The 19,576-nt window shown below is 42.5% G+C and overlaps 1 long non-coding RNA gene across 1 annotated transcript in view; it reads left to right on the top strand.

Moving 5' to 3' along the window:
- Positions 1 to 19,576, top strand: part of LOC149464766 (uncharacterized) — a 108,208-nt gene that overhangs the window by 72,522 nt on the left and 16,110 nt on the right. The window lies entirely within an intron of this gene.

The raw sequence follows: 19,576 nt of genomic DNA, 5'->3' as shown, positions 1-19,576 counted from the left end.
TGCTGCTGGCAACACTGGTGAAAGGAGACCAGCTATGAATGTGCAGAGTCCTAAGCTGGAAAAAGGCTGCAATGTGGGGAGCCTGGACAAGACACGCTGGCAAGAGCGATGCTTGCGGTGCAGGGAGTGGGGGCACACTGTCTCTAAATGCCCTTTGTCTCAGCCTCCATTGCAAAGTGGCATATCAAAGCAAAGGACTGCATCTGTGTTAGGCAAGCCGGCTCTGAGTGCAAGGAATGAGCGACAGGCTGACCACAAGTTTGAGAGGAGTGTGGTTGCTCGTAGCAATAGCTGCAATGTAAAGTCTACAGTGAGAGGTGCTGAGTTCTGGGCCTCTGATTACATGCAACCCATGCTACCTACAGAGGAGGTTGGGTACTTCCTTGGAAGATTTGAAAAAGGTGCTACACAGAGAAAATGGCCTAGGGACCGGTGGCCAAAGTTGCTGCAAACCTTATTACCGAGGGAGTTCCGGTCGATTTACCATTTTATGGATTGGGACCAGGATGACTACTGCACCTTTAAAGAGGAAATCCTTCTTCAAGGGGAAGTTCGGCGTGTCATGGCTGGCCAGCAATGCTCCAGGATGGGAGAGGTGTCACTGGAAGGCCAAGAGATCAGAAAGCCAGAGAAATGCAAGGTTTCGTGTTACGGCTGCTTAGGTGAAGTGGTCAGCCCTGAACAGAGGGCACAACAGTCTGCATCCTACATGAGGTATAGCCCACTGCCTTTTGAGAGTGAGTCTACTGCTACCCCTAGCAACAGGGATCTTGTGTTACCTGCAGGGGGTGTAAGTTGGTCCGGAATGGCTGCAGTGTTGCACCGTGACCACTTGGGGAAATCAGTCTGTGGAGAAACCACAGAGGAGAGACTACGCACTCAAGTGAAGGCTATGACACCTGCTTCAGGAAATGGTAAGACTGTTTCAGTTTGTGGGACTGAGTCCAAGGAAGTGAGAGTGTGTCCTTCAGGGAGTTTCCACATACAGATGGACATGGACTGGCTGCTGTGTGCTACCCTGAGTAGTGGGGAGGCACAGGGAACAGCCCAACGATTAGCAGGACTAAATATGGAAAAGGACATGGGGACTCTGCAGGTGCCTGCTATAATCCAGCAGAAGGCTGGGGATGGTAACCTAGGGGTGACCAAAACTGCCATGGCACCGTGTTCCCTAGTGATAGGTGCTGCAGAGATGCCCAGGGAAACCTCCCAGGAGCCCGCAGTGACGGAGCAGAGGATTTCCCAGGTCAGCTATGGAGCTGCAGTCATGTCTATAGGTAATGAGAATGCTGATGGTCATGCCAACAAAAGTGTTACTGTTGGTAAATGTAAGGTTATGGTTGGTGATGGGCTAGCACAGCTCACTAAGGATAACAGTGTTGATGTGAATATGATTGAAGATATGTTGTTGCCCTTGGCAACAGTATCCAAGGCTGCAAAGGTGTCCATGGAAACTTCCTGGGAGCTCTGTGTGTTGGAGCCAGAGGTTGCCTGGGACAACTATGTTGCTGCTCTGGACAAGAGAGTACTTGACACAAATGATGATTTAAATGCTAAAACTGAAATCTTTGAAAATGCTCATGGTGATAATGGGTTAACTGAGTCTGTCAGTACTGACAATATGTATGGAAGTGTTCCTGAGGTGAATGAAGCGCCATCAGAGTACGGTGGTGAAGGTGTGGTATTGCAACCTGTTGAGGTTAAAAATTTAGTGCCACAGTTTTGGTTGAACAAAAGTGATATATGTGATGTGTCTGCTGAGCCACTCTGTCCTGTGTCTCCTCCGGCAGTTGGTGCGGTACTGCGTAGTACCTCTGATTGGAGCGCAGAGAAAGTAGACTGGGACAGATGGGCTGAAAACCTGTTGGCTTTGTTGAAAGGGACCTCTGTTTCCAACAGTGGAGTGGACACGACTTCTGCTGTGCTAAATGGAGGGACTGCAGAGCGGTTTATAGACAAGGGCACACTTGCTGTTGCTGCAGATGGTCCCCCTCCCAATATGGATGGGCCAAGTGAGATTGAGCACATAGCAGAGATCGTGCCCACAAACCACGAAGGATCCAATGGTGTGAGAATGAATACTGTGATCCCAAATGAGCCAGTGTTGGTGGAAGTGTCAGATGGCACAAATCAGGTGATTGGGGTCAGTAAACCAAATGTAGAATTATGTGATGACGGTCAGGTGTCAGGACAGTTGCTGGAAGAGGTTCATGTGCCAGTGGAGCTGGTGGATAGCGATGTTGCCATGGGAGACAACCACTCCAAGCTGTGCACTTGGTCTCCAGACACTGCCCTGCCAAACATTGAAATGAGTTCTGACAAAGATGTGGATGTTTATGACCATGAGGAAAAATGCAAGGCCCTTGTAAATGTTTATGATGATGAGGAAAAGTGCGAGGCACTGGTAAATGTCGATCAGTTCGTTTCTGTGGGTGACCATACGCCCAATGATGGATCTGAAGGTCAAGTGGACATGTGTGCTGATAACCCCGAAACATGTGATGTGGTGGGTAATGATGTGGTAGACACAGCTGAGCTAAAAGCTGCAGTTGAATTAGGCCCCCTACAGGTTCAGGAGGGTAGTCTGGGAAGAGAAACTTTAAATGGCTTATCTGCCCAGAAGGAAAACGTTAAAGAAGTGGATTATTTAAAAAGGTACCCTGACATAAAAACATCTAAAGGGCAAGACAATTGGTCTGTTCTTCAGAAAGGGAGTAGGACATTGCTGTCGTCTAAGAATATCAGGGACAAAAGGAAGCATGCAGTGTACAGGGGGAAACCAACCGAGCTAGGTTTTGTCAGTAAGAAGATGCCTGTACATAGAGTGCAGAGAGGGACTAAGGTAACCCCAATAAAAAAGCCCACACTTTTTGTGCTTAAAAGCGTGACCCCTTCAAAGGTGAAGGGAAACCGGAGGTTAAGAGTGCAGCGTAGCTTTAATGTTGTCCGACACCTAAAACTCAGGCGTCAACCTCATCCTCAGAAAGGTCCCAAGTTTTGGAAATTCCTTAATGGGAAGGTGACTTGGGTGGCCCCAAGGAAAATAGAAAGGCAACGCTTTTGGAAGCGAACCCGTAAAAAGGCGCAGTGTCTTTTTAGAGCCCTAGTCCGTGTAGTAGGAGAACACAGGGAAAGTTGCCTCGTAAGACAGGAAGGAAAGTTTCCCTGTGAAAGTGATGTCAGTCAGGAAGGGGCTCATATAGGTGAAAGCTGGCACAGAGGTGCCAAAGTAAAGAGTTTGGGCTTGTGTGTTCTGCCCCCTACGGGATCAAAACAAAGGGGGGGGATATGTGGCAGTGCGGTATCCTGCCACGGTGGAAAGCACGATGGAGACCCAGGATTCTCAACCATAGAGGTTGAGGGGCTCCAGGCAGATCTTCTAATGCAGAGGAAACTGGTTTATCAGTTTCCTCTTTGGTTGGTAAAGCCTGTTTTGGGACCTGTAGCCTGGAGATTTCTTAGAGATTTGGGAGGGATGAAATCTCCAATCCTGGGCCCATATTTTGGGAGCAGCCAGCGTGCTGATTGCACAGGTGTGTGCAGGCCTTTTAGGGGAAGCCAGGCCATGATTCTGGGCTCCACCCCGGCAAACGGAGTCGGGAGGGCTCCACCCCAGCAGGAGGATTCCACCCCGGCAGGCAGGAGGTCTCTGCCGTGGAGTCAGGTGGGCTACACCTAGGAGAGGTGGAAGCCAGACTAGCTGTGTGCTAGTGCCATACTTTGGGAAGAGTCTGCAGGAGGCAGACTTAAAACTGCATACAAGCCAGGAGGCTGAATACTGTTCATTTGAATTCGTGTGATGGTGGATACCCCTGCGTGGGAAACCTTTATGTTATTGAACTGTCATTTATATAAAAGTGGGCAAACAGGCCTTTAAAAAATAAGCGAGTTGCCGTGTGCTTTGAAGAAGCTCTACCACTTGAAGCGAGTTCCCACAATATATATATAAATATACACATACATGTAAGAAACAACAATGTCTACTTAATGCTTACCATCAAGTCCACGCTTATATAACAATAAGAACTAAAATGCTGCTGTTTATTTCATTACATGATAGAAATCTTAATCTGGTAAAAATAAAAGACAAATGAATCATGAAGTAAACAAAAGAGAAACCATCTTTCAATGATACTTTATATGCATGAATTAGTACTCATGTGCTTATGTAAAGGAGTAACGAACATAAGCACGGTGGTCATAGCCCCACTAACGCAGACTGTAACTAGCAGGTGAACCAGCAATCAAGGGACATAGTTTACAAGGCCAGAATATTTTTTTTTGCAATTCAGATTCCCAAAAAACATTTTGCAATTCAAATTCACTGCATTAAGTAGTTTAAAAGTTTAATATTTTGAAACACAAAATAAAATACAACAAATAATGTTGAAAACCAGTGGAATGGAAATGAAAAGATGGATGCTGGCTTTAATTCTAATGGGCAGCTATTCAAGGTGGCCCATGTTGATCTGGTAAGAGTTGTGATGAACCTTTATCAATGAAATTTAGAGGGAAACCTTTGAAAATAAATATAAAAAAAGCAAGGTTTGATTAAAAAAAAAGCTGTGGCGTGGCCTGGCTGTGGGAGAAGACAGAGCTCTGCTCCTCCACAGCACAACGAAGTGCCATCAAGTATCCCAGACTGGCAGAACTTGCACCGCTACAGGGGATTACCTCCCTGGACCTGCAGATTATGACCCACAAACATTCCCAACACCAGAGATCACACAAACTCCTTGAGTTTTTCATGCGGCCCACACAGCTCCCAGATCAGCATGGCGTCGGCACTGTGCAAGCAGAGGAGGAGCTACCGCCCACACTGTGTAGGACTAAAAGAGATTCATCTCTAGAGATGGAGGAATCAACAAACACTGCTATGCAGCAGCCTACCATCCCTGCTTCCAGAGGTAAGAGGGATACTAACTACCCATCACAGTCTCATGCTAAACCTCTCCCTATGAAGAAGCAGCATGGTACTGAAACTTGTAGTCCCATGGATCTCTTCCTACACAAACACTGGAAGCATTTCCAGCATCAGACAACCCTGCGTCAGACAATTCAGTAAAGACCATGTTACTCTCCCTGCAGGCTGGGCTACAATGGAAACTAAGCTCCTCTATTCCTAACCTACATAAGAAAATTGAGTTCCTAGAGGAACGGATTGAGCAGCACTTATCCTCAGTCACCATAGCCCACAATGCGGTTGTAGATATCCAAGATGAACAAGCAGAGGCTATTAGACAACTGCGCCTAAAAGTTGTAGAACTGGAGGACCGCTCCAGACAAAAAAATATTAAAATAAGGGGAGTACCTGAATCCATAACCCCGATTGAGTGAGTACCATTCCTCCACCAACTATTTCGCAAACTCCTTCCCTCGCTCACACCTCAAGACATGCTGATAGACAGGGCTCATGGGATCCATAAACCGCAACACTTGCTGCCTTCCCTTTCTATGGATATCCTAGTCCGTGTCCATTTTTTCCACATTAAGGAGCAAATCATGTGGGCTGCACGATCTGTGTGTTCCCTGCCTGATCCCTACTCCAAATTAGCATTTTATAACAATCTCTCTGCAGCCACATCGCAAGACTGTAAGGATTTCTTACCAGTCACTTCAATCCTGGTGGAACACAAAATCACTTATAAATGGGGGTTCCCTGTAAAGCTATTGGGGATTTACCAGAACCAACAATTTGCTATCCAGACCCATAAAGATGTTATTAAACAGCTACATAATTGGGGCTTAATCTCTCTCACCCCTCCCCCACTGACACCTAAACCCAATCTGTCTTCAAAAAGTATCAACCACTGGGACAAGCGAGATCCACCTTAATGTCTCAGCAGTTCCCTCAGTTCAAAATTGGAGCTAACTGCTGGATGGTACACAGCTTTAATTCACACTCTGTGGAGAATCGGGTGTTTTGATGATTTTACCCTCATGCTTTATTGTTATTGTGTGCTAAGCACACAGTTTTTTTCCAATTGTAGCTTTGTTTTTCCCAGTTTTTGAATTGTATACTTGGTCTGTTATTTGCTAAGTAGCATTGGATACAACAACTCTATAGCTTCATGTACATCTTCTAACGTTCCTATCTCCTACAGTATATGCGAGCTGCACTGATATTCAATACTTATAACTCCTAACTCTGCATTTTGTTACTTATAACCATCTAAGCTTTCTTTGCACCATAGTGGCATCTTCTCCCCACCCCTCCAATATGTCAATCAATATGTCAATCAAGGTTACTTCACTAAATGCCAAAGGCTTCAATAGCCAATTTAAATTCTCCCTACTTTGGCGAGAAGCTATCTCCCAATGTGCAGATATTTTGTGCATTCAGGAGACCCACTTCTTGACCTCTAATCCTCCTCAATGTACTCATAAGTTATATCCTCATTGCTTTCACGCTCAAGCTAATAGAAAGGTCAGAGGAGTCATGATTGCGGTTCACTCTTCAGTGTCCTTTGTGCTTTCCCATGTTGACAGTGACCCCTCAGGTAGATACCTAATCCTTTCCTCAACTTTTAATAATAATCCTCTGGTAATTTTTAACATATATTCCCCAAATACCCACCAGAAGCCCTTCTATAAAACTATCATGTGAAAGTTACAGCATTACTCCAAAGACCAAATTGTCATGTGGAGAATTTAATGACATAATAGACCTCTCCTTAGACTCCTCTATTCTCAGAAGAAAAAGATCCATAGCCTTATCCACTCTTCTTTCCTTAGAACACCTCTATGATCCTTGGAGATGCCAACATGGTATTGAGAGAGATTGCTCTTTCTAGTCACACACCCAGAAAACATATTCAAGTATTGACCTGTTCCTGCTCTCCAAGGGATTGTTACAAGTTTCCACTTCTTCCATAGGAGTAATAACATGGTCTGATCATGTACTGTACCTGTTTCAATTACACTTTATTCTCCTCTCCTACTTAAAAACCAAACTATGTGGTATAAGAATGCCTCCCTTCTGAACTTTGGAGACTTGGGAGCAGATAACTGCCTTTTTTGCTTCTAATGTTGGCTCTATTGATAATCTCTCAGCTCTTTAGAATGCCCATAAGTCTGTTATCAGAGAAATCTTCCTAAAATTAGGGGCCCAGAAAAACAAAACCTTCACCATTAACTCTTTTTTAGATCACATTCAGATACTAGAAGCCCGTCACAAAGCAGATCCTTAGTCTGTAGACATCTCCAAAATGCGTAAACTCAAAGAAGAGTTGGGATCCTATTTGCAAAATGGTTTAAATTTTTATCTTAGGAGACTCAGACTTAACTTGTATGCCCAGGGAAATAAGGCAGGAAAGATTTTAGCCCAACAATATAAACGCAGAGCAGTGCAATTAAAAACCCCCTTCCTCATTGATTTCCATGGACGTAGACTTACTAATCTGAAGGACATAGCCAACTGTTTTGGTGCCTTCTACTTGAAACTGTACAATCTTTGCCTGCCTCCTACTGAACCCAAACCCTCAAAGACAATCATCCAGAACATTCTATCTCCACTTCGACATCCCTCTTTAACTTCTACCCAAGTGAAGGCCCTATCAATGCCCTTCACTACTGAGGAGCTCAGAGTAGCGATTAAATCCCATCCATCTCATAAGGCCACAAGGTCCAGATGGTTTTTGTAATGAGTACTACAAGACCTATCAAGAGCAGCTTATTCCACATTTATTCAACTCACTTAATAGGTTTCTGACAACTGGAGAGATTCCTGCTGAATCTCCCGAAGCTGTTGTCACCACTATCCCCAAACCAGGAAAATCTCCTCAAGACCTAACTAATTACCACCCCATCTCCTTACTAAATACGGACCTTAAGCTGTACGCCAACTTGTTAGCCACCCGACTTGCACAGCATATGCCCCATCTCATTCCTCCTGACCAGGTAGGTTTTATTCCCCAACGCCAAGCAGCCTATGGAACATGGTGCATTATTGATCTTATTTCATGGGCTGAGCATCATCAAACACACTCTCTGCTGATCTCTTTAGACACAGAGAAGGTGTTTGATAGAGTTCATTGGAAATATCTAGAAGCAGTTCTAAAGAAATTTGGCATAGCAGGAAATTTCTTTCAAGCTATTATGGACCTTTATTCTAAACCCAGTGCTAAAGTATGGACATCTGACATCCTATCTTATTATTTTCCAGTTACTAAGGGCTTCCACCAAGGATGCCCACCATAACCTTTTATTTTTGCCCTTGTAATTGAGCCTCTTGCTCAAGCCATCTGCTCTAACCCCTCATAAACGGAATAACTGTTGCTCAGATTCCACCCCTTTTCCTGGGCTCCAAACTCATCCATGATGTACTTGGGCATCCAGCTCACCTTTCCCTCTAAAATGTTAGTTCGTACTAACCTTACCTCTTTATTGCAGAAACTCCAATCATTATGTACTTCTATGTCCTCACTTAATACCTCATGGGCGGAGCGTATCTCCCTGTCAAAAATGTTTCTTTTACCATATTTTTTGTACTTATTTAGGACTCTCCCAATTCCCATGCTACAATCGGATCTATCCAAAATTCACTCTCCAGTATTATCTCTTTACTTAACGATAATTATAACATGGAATTTCTCTTTGCTAAATCAGCCTTCGCTTTAGACAAATTTACCAAATCTTGGATCCCCTGGATGTCAGATGCCAGAAGTATCTCCCTTCCCCTTTTACACCTCCCTTAATGATGCATCCATCCAATCCATATCTCTACCTCATGATAACAACATTATATTTTAGCCCAAACCAGACAGAGCTATTAATGTGTATACATTCATTAAATTTCATAATTGTATCAATAAATAGGGCACTCCTAAGTGCTTCATGGTCCTTGCCATCTCCCTTTCTTGCTTTGCCTTCCTCTTTTTTTTTTCTCTTTTCACCTGGCAACACCTCTCTCCCAAGAGGTGATGCCTCTGATAATTCTCATGACTGTCTCTTTATTCACTTTAGTATAACAACTAGGAATGCAATTCCTGAAATTATAATGTTATACCCCATTGACATCTACAGTATGTAAGATTTGTATTGACTTATTAGAGGGAAAGTCTTGCCCCTCTTGTTATTTCTCTCTCTCTTTATCTTGTACTTTGTAAAAGAAATACCTCTTGTAATAAAAATCCCTGAAACAAAAAAAAGACAGCTGTGGTTAGCTGAGAAGCCAAAATTTCCCTGCACTGCACTTTTACCTAGAATGCCTACTAGCTGTTTACAAAAGTGAAGTGCGGCTCTGGGGCTCTTACTGTGCTTAGAGCTGCTCAGTTTTTTTCAGCTCAGTAGATCCTAGCTTTAGAAATTCAGTCAAAATAAACATATTTCCAAATCTAGACTGCACTACACCAGAAAATGCAGAGTAACCTGTAAGAACAGCAACACACCTGGAGCTATATAGTGGACCTTTTAAAACTTTTTAAATGTAGATGTAGCTCAGTTCGCACCTGTCAGGAATTCCAAACTAATTACCAGTGTCAGGTTCTAATTCCCTGCCTAATATTAGTTTTGCATTTTCTGCACTAGCTTAAGGAGATGTGTAAGAGAGATTTAATTAAAAACATAGGACAGAACATTAAAACTGAACTATAGAAAGATCATTAATACATCATTATTTCATTATTCTTATTTTTAATACAATTAATGTGAGTACCTCAATTTGACATGCTGCCAGCTTCCTGTGTAGCAGAGCTGGAGTAGAAGAGGAAGGCCAATGAAGCAGCCAATCCAACTGACCAGCCGAGTTCCAGGCTCGTCTTCCGCACTGCATTCAAAATGCACTGCAGCTGCGATCCACAGCACTGCATTTGAGACCTGCTTTTGGGGTGTCTTTATTTTAATATTGATGTCTCCTGTGGATCACAACTGCTCTGCATTTTAATTGCAGTGCAGAAGACACAATGGACTTGGGTTTCCCGGCCTCCTTTCTGGTGTGAACAGTACCTGAGCATTACATAACTAGGGATTCCCATCTGTTAAATGAATATGACCAGGTGATGTCACTAGTTGGTAAACACCCATGACTTCCTTAACAATCATTGAAAGGAAAAAAGGAAGCTATCATATATTGTATAACATACTTAGAAAACCCACTACTATATATGATGTTTGGCATTTGCCAAACAGTTTGAAAGACCTGTGTTCTAAAAAGGGATCTCATCCCCACTGACACAAAGAATGCTGATAGGAGATGAGTGATAGAGAGATGAGGTCATCACTGTACTAATTAGTCCTTTCATTGTCCAGTCACAGCCTGAGGCTAGTAGAGAGAGAAGGAAGACATCTCTAAGTGTAAACTGTCATTAATATTTTATTAAAAACAAAGCTGAAATGTGCTCACATGATTATAGTAAAAGACAGGCACATTGTGGGTCTAGCTTGAGAAAGGAGTGTGCCTGACGCAAGTTGATCTGCACGTTTTGAAATACATTGCGCCATTTCCGGTGATGTCACTTTGCTGAGCTTTGTGATTTTTTGCACTCCAACTACATCCCAACCCTTGTTTTGCAGATACCACTTTGCAGATAACAAAGTAAATACAGTTGCTGGTTATCTGCAGCACTTTCAGATCTGCACTGATAATAAGGGCACTGATTATCAGTGCCTTGATTATCAGTGCCACCCACCAGTGTCCAGCAGTGCCACCCACCAGTGTCCAGCAGCGTCACCCATCAGTGATACCCAGCAGTGCCGCCCAGCAGTTGCACCCATCAGTGCCGCCCATCAGTGAAAAAAGAAAAAAAAAAAAGAAAAACTTTTTTTCAAATGTTTTGCTTTTTTTTTTGTTCATAGTGCAAAAAAATTGTCCATCAGCGCCACCTATCAGTGCCCATCATTGTTGCATATCAGTGCCTCATCAATGCCCACCAGTGCCGCCTCATCAGTGCCACCTCATCAGTGCAACCTATCAGTACCCATCAGTGCTGCCTATCCATGCCATCTCATCAGTGCCAATCAGTGCTGCCTATTAGTGCAGCCTCATCAACGCACATCAGTGAAGGAGGAAACTTACCTGTTTACAAAATTTTATAATAGACACAAAAGAAAACTTTTTCAGATTTTTTGCTCTTTTTTCGTTTAAAGAGCAAAAAATCAAGTGGCAATTAAATACCACCAAAAGAAAGCTCTATTTGTGTGAAAACAATGATAAACATTTAATATTGGTTCAGTGTTGCATGACTGTGCAATTATCATTCAAAGTGCAACAGCGCTGAAAGCTAAATATTGGCCTGGGCATGAAAGGGGTTAAAAGTGCCTGGTAGGCAAGTGGTTAAGGTAGCTTTAGACAAAATAATATCTTTCTGTCTATATTCCTTATGCAAAAAAGCAGCTTCATTCTTATAAATGGTTGTGCTGATGTTCAAATGTGCCTGGTGAGGCTTTCATTTGTGGGACCATAATTAAAGCATTAAAGACAAAAAGTTTATTACAAAACCTTTAAAATTGTCCTTTGACTTAAAGATAAGATATAAAGGCCGATGCAGTGTCGCAACACATCACCATGTACCAACAATCCATCCATTTTCCCGCACCGAATGATGAAAGTATAAGATTAGATATGCATTCATTACACTGGTTACAAATGTGGGATTGAGCCTGATGCATTTAGCAAACTTCCTCAGGGGCTTGAGTGTGAGAGTCTTGTCTGCAAAGAATATGTACAGGTGTATTATAGTAATAATACTGTATATCACAAACTCTTATGTGTACATATCACTCTATCACAATATCACACTTCATGACTATACATTTATGAGGTTAAAAAGCCATCATGTCAGCCTATAATAAAAACACTGTCCAGGGAAATCAACTATAAACCCCAAAGGGGAGTGATATGACCAACAATTACCTGTACCAAATGTGTAATTGAATATTATATCACTAATATCTATAAACGTTACCTTCAATAAATTAGTACCCTAATCCTGGGTAAACTAAAACCAACTAAATATGGGACCCCAGGAGGAGTGAGATGGTTATGTCCCTCATCCAGTCTCCTTGTGGGTCAGTTGGAAAGCTAATGATACATGAACCATGATACAGGGCATAAAGTCCTACCTAAAACAAAATGTACTTAATGTGGGCTTACTCTATCGGAGCTAAGGGATAGAGACTGAGAGATCAGTTTATATATAGGGTGGAGAGATCAACGCCCATGAAAATATAGATCGCAAAGAAATATCTAACAAAAATTTCTTTAACTCCCCACATTATATATAGACACCCCTTCTAAACGCATCATCGCACATCACTTATCCAGTTTGTACAGGTATTGTGTCATCCAGGAATCCAAGGGTCCTCCACATTAAAGGTTAACTAAGCCAAAATGGAAGGACACACAGGGAGGCAGTGCCTCCCTAAATAGTCCACCGCTCTGTGTGCTGGAGACACCAAGCTGCATTGGCACATTGATGATATCACTGCTCAGCTCTGCCAATGGAGCCGCCTACCAAATGCAGTGGTTCCAGCAGCAAGAGCATGAGCATGATGTTGGGAGTGACTGCAGAAGGCAGGGAGGGTTCTGCCTGACTGCTGCCAAGGTAACCCAGTACCTTTCTCCCAAATACCGCCTTCCTAAAGCCACCCAACATCACAGACATGTAATGTGCCCTGTACCCAATCCACCCTCAAAGAACTGAAGAGGGGGTCCTACCCGTATCGAGTAGCCCACAGTTATATCCCCTCATGCAGCCACAGGGGGGTTCCCTAGATCTGAGAGAGTGAAAACCCACATAATCAAAACAAATAGCATAATATGATAACTAATACACTGTTTATCCAATACATATAAATGCAATTCATTTTTCACCATAAAATTTGAATCTGTCAATTTTTTTTTGTACAATTTACAAATTAAAATGATTGAAAAGCAAGGTTCTAGTTAACAAAGCCTTTTTAAGATCCTTCCACTGTTACCACAGTATACCCACACCCAACATTTGTTTTTCTTTGAGTGCACAGAGGTGCCCCAGAACTTGCAGAATGACACTTAGGAATCTATTTACTGTTCTGTAGCTGTCCACTTTACTGCTTTACAAATGAGAAAAATATGAACTATATTGGAATGCAAAAAAATATGTATGTTTACTGATTATATTTTTTTTTGCTGACATCTTGGTTATAATTTTTTATTTGAGGGGGATCTATAGTTGTTATGACAGAAGGTAATAATTTACTACATAATAATAAAGTATACCTGCGCTAAATGCACTCTGTGTGATGAAAAAGCTGCTAACACCAAACTGTAGGCAACATGTAAGATGATTCTGAAAAACTAAAATGTAGTGCTAATTCCTACCACTAATGCACAAAATATGACAAATTAATAAATTCAAGTCCTCAGAAAAGCCTGATAAATAGGCAGCGCAGTGGCTAAATGGTTAGCACTTCCGCCTGGCAGTACTAGGGTCGTTGGTTTGAATCCCAACCACAGCACCACCTGCCTGGAGTTTGCATGTTCTCCCTGTGTCTGCATGGGTTTCCTCCGGGTACTCCGGTTTCCTCCCACACTCCAAAGACATGCTGGTAGGTGAATTGGCTCCTGTCTAAATTGTCCCTAGTATTTGTATGTATGAATGTGAGTTAGGAACCTTAGATTGTACGCCCCTTGAGGGTTAGGGACTGATGTGAATGTACAATATATATGTAAAGTGCTGTGTAAATTGACAGTGCTATATAAATAATAAATAAAATGAGACCATGTGTTAGATAAAAACCATATCTTCAAAAAGTTTTGTGTCGCCAACAGGAAAAAAGAAAGAATCCTCCACCATTGTCATTCACAGCCTCTTACCATAAAATATGACTACAGATCATGCGATCAAAAACAGCAAATATGGAATAATGGACGTGTGGGATCCTTGATCTTCTCACCAGAAAGGCAGTTTCACTGCTAGTGACTCGATGATAAAGATACAGTGTTACGCCTCAAAGATAATGGGATGTATACAAAGAGAACAAAAGCTCCTCATAGTGTAGTATTTTAAAATAATCCAAAGTTTAATAAACACCTCTGACAACGTCTGCTTGTGATGAAACGCGTAGGGTGGAGCTACGGCTTATGAAGTCATCTTATGATGTCAATATGTCAATGTGAAGATACAAACAATGTCCTGAAAATAATAGGCATTACCTTGTCTCCTTTCTGTTAAATGCCATTTCTCCAGCATGAAGCTGCATCATAAGTATTATATAGATGATGAGTTACATATACAGTATATTACATGTTGGTAGCTAAGTCTTAGGGTGCATTAATGCACCAGCTCAGCAATTAGATGTGAGAACTCCAGTATCCAGGATTGATCATTATTTGCATGTGATCGCTACATGACCAATTACAGGTGAGTAGACATGATTAGCTGCAGAAGTCTGTAGCCTCCCTTTCCTTTCAATGGAGCTGCCTCTGGTAGCTAATTGCTAGAATCCCTGCTGGAGTTCTCACATCTAATCGCCGAGGTGGTGCATTAGCTAGAATTAAGCACCCTAGAAGCAGTATTAAAACCAAAACCAAAAATATAATATATTGCAGCTTATCAGTCATTAAATTACATTTTTCCTCTGTTAACCTGGTGATCTGGCCAGTAACAAAACTCCTGTATTGGTGTGCCTCCACTCTGGATGAAGGAGCAACAGAGCCACCTTTGGACAGCGGCACTGTCAGTCTGGGAGGCAAGGGAGTGTTAGATGTACTAGTAGATTTAGATACACTAACAAATTGAAGTCAAAGTCAAGCTCACACTTTATAATCAGTTACAGCAACAGTTTTGGTCTTTTTGGGATAAAGGTTTTACACGAATAAATAAAAAGAAAGAACGAACAAACCACAAAGAAGAAAATGAACTAATACTATAAGACTTCTCATAACCAATACTGTAAGGGACTCATAAAATAATATATTTCTAATGAATACACCATGTATTTTTCAGCCATGTATTTACTATTCTACATTACAGTATAATGTTACAATAGCTGTTTGATACAATTACATGTCCCTATGACTGTCTACATTTTTCTGGGTAGAAAGGCCAAGGCTTTTTTTAATATCCCAGAATATGCTTAGAACTATAGAAAATATTCCATTCTTGATTAAATGGACATTTTGATCTAATCTGATTTTTACCTCAAAGTCGTAGCAAAGACTTGAATTTGAAAAAAATCTCATAATGCACTAGTATGCATTGCAGCTGACAGCTGTCTTCCTTCTGGGTTCACTGGCTCCAGCTGTTTTAATGGCTGACCTGTGATGATGTCATTCCTGCGCATGTGCACGGAAACCACAATCATGGTACAGTACTCTTAATATATAGTAAACACTCCTTAGTTATAGGCACTTTTAGAGCCTGTATTGTTTTCCTACATTTTTCAAGTTAGCAAATTGCCATTTATCTCAATAGCAAAGTGTAGGTGACAGTCCTGGGGCTGCAATTGTCCTGTTTTGCATTGTGTCTCTGGCCACATCAGGTTCTTGTTGTGAAATGTGTTGTGACAAACAGCCCCTTTCAGTTGTGGATGGGGTGTATTTGCCACATAGGATTTTGCTCCTCACCTGGGGTATAATAATTAATTGTTGATGCAGAGAAAGAAGACAAGCAGGCTGTGAGAGCAACATTTCTGCAGGACTGAAGCAGACCTAGCGATGTCTATTTACTTGTCTGGAGGCTTAACAGCTGTTTGCTGAACCTTTGTTTTGGACTGAGAACTTTACCCCTGCGTGGGTAATTTTTCTTATGTTGGACTTTTGCTTTATTTTTGTCTTTGAATAAACGTGGCCATGAAGCCCTTAACCTAACATGCTGGTTGGTTGACCTCTCTGCAAGCTCCACTTGAAGCTGAGCCTCATAGTGTATATATAGCAAGCAAAGCAGGTCAAACACAACCTGTTGTTGCAATTTGCATTTGAACACTTTGTTCCACTTAAATGCAAAAGGCAGTGTTTAACAGCAATGCCTACTGTATGAACACAAGCTCTGAAAGGGTTCTTCATGCCAAATAGGTAAGCTTTGCAATAATTCTCTTCCTAAATGTGAGGAAGACCACCAATAGTGCTCTCCTTACCTTTAATGCAGAGAGAGTTAGGTGCTGTAAATGGTCCTTTCTAAAGTTAGCTTGCTCATCTAAAACTGCCTGTGATCTGCGGTATACTTGAGAAAAGCTCACAGTGCTCATGCCCCTGGAGTGGCAGTCCTGGAGTACCATAAAAACTAATTTTGGGGCAACTCACAGTGTTTTTAGTATGGCTCCTTGGTCACAGCTTTTTTCCACACCTGCCTCCTGGCCTATGCCTTTTGACTGGGACCGGCAAGAAATTTTATACCGGCCAGAATACCAGCCATTGTCTTTCACTTTGGCTCCCTAAAGCTCTTATTCGTTTATTATCTTTGCACCTTTTGCACATGTACAAAGCACTTAATGTCAGGCTCTCCTCCTCTCATGGGGTCTCCTTTCAGACGAGCCCCACCTAGTACTTGGGTGGACCTTGCCTCATCAGGTTTCCTGAAGAATGGCGTCCGTCTAGTTTTGACCAGGTGAACCATGAATACCCAGTCCCTGTCAGGAGTCTTGTGCCCTTTGGGATCAGGGCCAGGGTTCATTCTCTTTGGAGGAGTAGCATGTGTTACAGCCTCTTGACTTTTTGTGTGCTCACTTTGTTAGTGCACCCGGCATTAGTTTTGTGTGAGTGCACCACACCACAGAGCTTATAATTAAAAAAAAAAAAAGGGCAAAGATGGTGGTGGCACATTGATCCCGCTCCGCTTCACTGCTCTTTCTTCCAGGTCCTCCAAAGCTTACTTTAGCTAATTGCTGCAGAGCAGCCTCAGTACCAGACTCAGTATCGTTTGCAGATCCCCATGGGCAATATCAGACGTCAGAAGTACCCTCCATCCGCCGGCCTACACATATGGATAAGTAGGTGTCGTGGGCTGCATCCCCAGCCTCGAGTGATCACGCAAACCCGATGGCAGAACAGGATGATCCATGGGTCGGGAGGCGGAGGTAACGCATCACTCTGCTTTGTCTTCCCCTTCCCCTATCTCATTTCTCACAGCAGACATTCTAGATGATAAGTTACACAGCCTTCTGCAAAAACTGTTCCATACTATATCTGCGGCAGTGGGGAAAATAGCACAGGAACTCAGAGGGGAGATAGCATTGGTGGAAGAACGTACAAAACACCTAGAAACCAAATTTGATGATCTGGTGCAGTATTTACATGTACTGGAGGAAGATAATCACATTTTGAAACAACAGATGTCCCAGTTACAATCCCTTCAAGAAGATTTGGAGAATAGAGAGCTGAGACAGAATCTCTGAATATGCAGCGTTCCAGAATCTGTAAGAGAAGCTGATTTGCAAGATTATCTACAGGGTCTGTTCACTGCATTGGCCCCGGAGGTTCTAAACATAGATTGGCAAATGGACAGGGCCCACCACTTTCTTGCTCCGAAACCACCACTGGGTGCGAGACCAAGAGACATCATTGTCCGGTTTCATTACTATGATAGCAAGGAGTCTTTGCTGAATTCCACACGTAACACCACCTCGGTTGGTTTTAGAGGGGAAAAATTAAACTCTATAGTGATCTGTCAAATATCACATTGTCTAAGACAGTCTTTCTCAACCAGGGTGTCCAAGCACCCTGGGGTGCGTTGAGGTTCCTCCAGGGGTGCCTTGGCAAAATGTATAAAAAATTGCCCAAAACTTGTATACAAGTCAATGGGTGGAACAAGCCTGCCTCTTAGTTACACAAAGTCACAGGTTTTCATTGTGCACCATTATGATCTTCTGGGCACCAGCGTCCTGACAACCAATGGCATCATCAGTTAATAAGGAGGATGTCAGATGCCTGCACAGCATCCTAGTTTGACCCTCCCCTGCCCCTTTCCATCAGTGCTGGTGTCACATTAGCTCAGTGATGGAGAAAAACTGAGGGAGAAGAGAAACATTTGAATACTAATCAGTACCAGTGTGCAAAAGTGTACTTTGGAAGGATAAATCAACTCTAATGTTGGGTGTCCTACATGTTGCTGCGTTATATACAACTATTAGAATAGTTTTTCACATTTTAGAATGGGGTGTCTCAGGACTGTCCATAATTTTAAAGGGTGCCTCGGAACTGTCTATAATTTTAAAGGATGCCTTGACTGAAAAAAGGTTGAGAAACACTGATCTAAGAGACGTCCACTTCGTCCACTTACTCTCCACCTACAGAAGCATCACATTATATACAGATGGGGCTTTCCATTCATATTAACAGTACCCAAGGATGGCACTCTACACACAATCAGAGATCTTCAAGAAATAGAAGCATTTCTGCGTAACTTAGGCCTACCTCCTCTTCCAGATGAAGCCTTAGCACTACTCTGCGTAACTTAGGCCTACCTCCTCTTCCAGATGAAGCCTTAGCACTACCCCTACCCAAACCAAGAGCAGACAACACTCCTAACAAGTTGTGGACACCGGCAAGATTCAAAAACAAGACATGCCTCCCGATTCCTCAACGGTCTCCTGCTTCCCGGTTATCCTCTGTCACCTGATGACATAATGGAAAACGCAGTTGATGCCACGTAAGACTTAACGTCTATTGATATGTCTTGCCTGACAATTCGGATATCCCCTTACGGATAAATCCGACACCCTATCGGGATCTTTTCAGATAATGTCCTGTTACTTGTTGTTTATTTTGGAAGAGAGAAGTGAAGTTACCGCCTGACTTTCACTCCCCCTATGTCGTCCCCAAACATCTACAGCTATAGCTGTAGATGTCTGAGTGGCCTAGGCTGCTCAGGCCTCCTCCATATTTTGGTTTCATATTATGTTTGCAAATCTTTTTTGAATCTGTTTGCTCTGTGTCTACTAGTTTTATTGCGATGCACTAGATGCGTCTTACTCAGTCAATGTTTTTTGTATTACTCTTTGTTAGAACAGCATGGTTTATTTGTCATATTGCCCTGCATACACTTGCTTCATGTTCAGACTACACCAGCATGTCTTTATGACCATACTCTTGCAATGTTAGAGGTTTAAATTCTATGAGGAAGAGGTTGATAGCTCTTAGGGAATTCGTCAGTCTACAGCTGATATTAAACACATTTCAAAAAGGGAAGCTTATTTAACTTTGCCCACAGATATTTTCCTATAGCATACTCTGCTATGGATAGCACAGGTAAAGCAGGTGTCGCTATTCTCATCCAAAAAGGCTGCACTATCCGGGTGGTATCCTCGGTACTAGACACACAAGGCAGATTTATACTACTGCAATGTCAATATGGTGATGTCTATATTACAATCATTAATGTGTATGCTCCAAATACTAATCAATTGGTGTTTTTTAGAGATGCTATCTTCCTGCTTTTAGTTTCATCACACCCTTTCATGATCATTGGCGGAGACTTTAATTCACCCATATCAGCTGCACGCGATAGGAGATCCCTTCAAAGCCACGTGCCCTCAAAACATGTTTTGAAACAGTCTACATCCTTCCGTCAATGGATCAGAGGACTTAAGCTGTTTGATATTTGGAGAATACAGCATCCAAGTGCTAAACAGTTTTTGTTCTTCTCTCCGGTGCGCCACA

This window comes from Staurois parvus, unplaced genomic scaffold (assembly GCF_062004578.1).
Source record: "Staurois parvus isolate SC_StPar_1 unplaced genomic scaffold, SC_StPar_1.0 ptg000147l, whole genome shotgun sequence".
Classification (NCBI taxonomy): Eukaryota; Metazoa; Chordata; class Amphibia; order Anura; family Ranidae; genus Staurois; species Staurois parvus.
The sequence above is the reverse complement of the archived record's forward strand: the minus strand, read 5'-3'. Positions and strand labels throughout refer to the sequence as shown.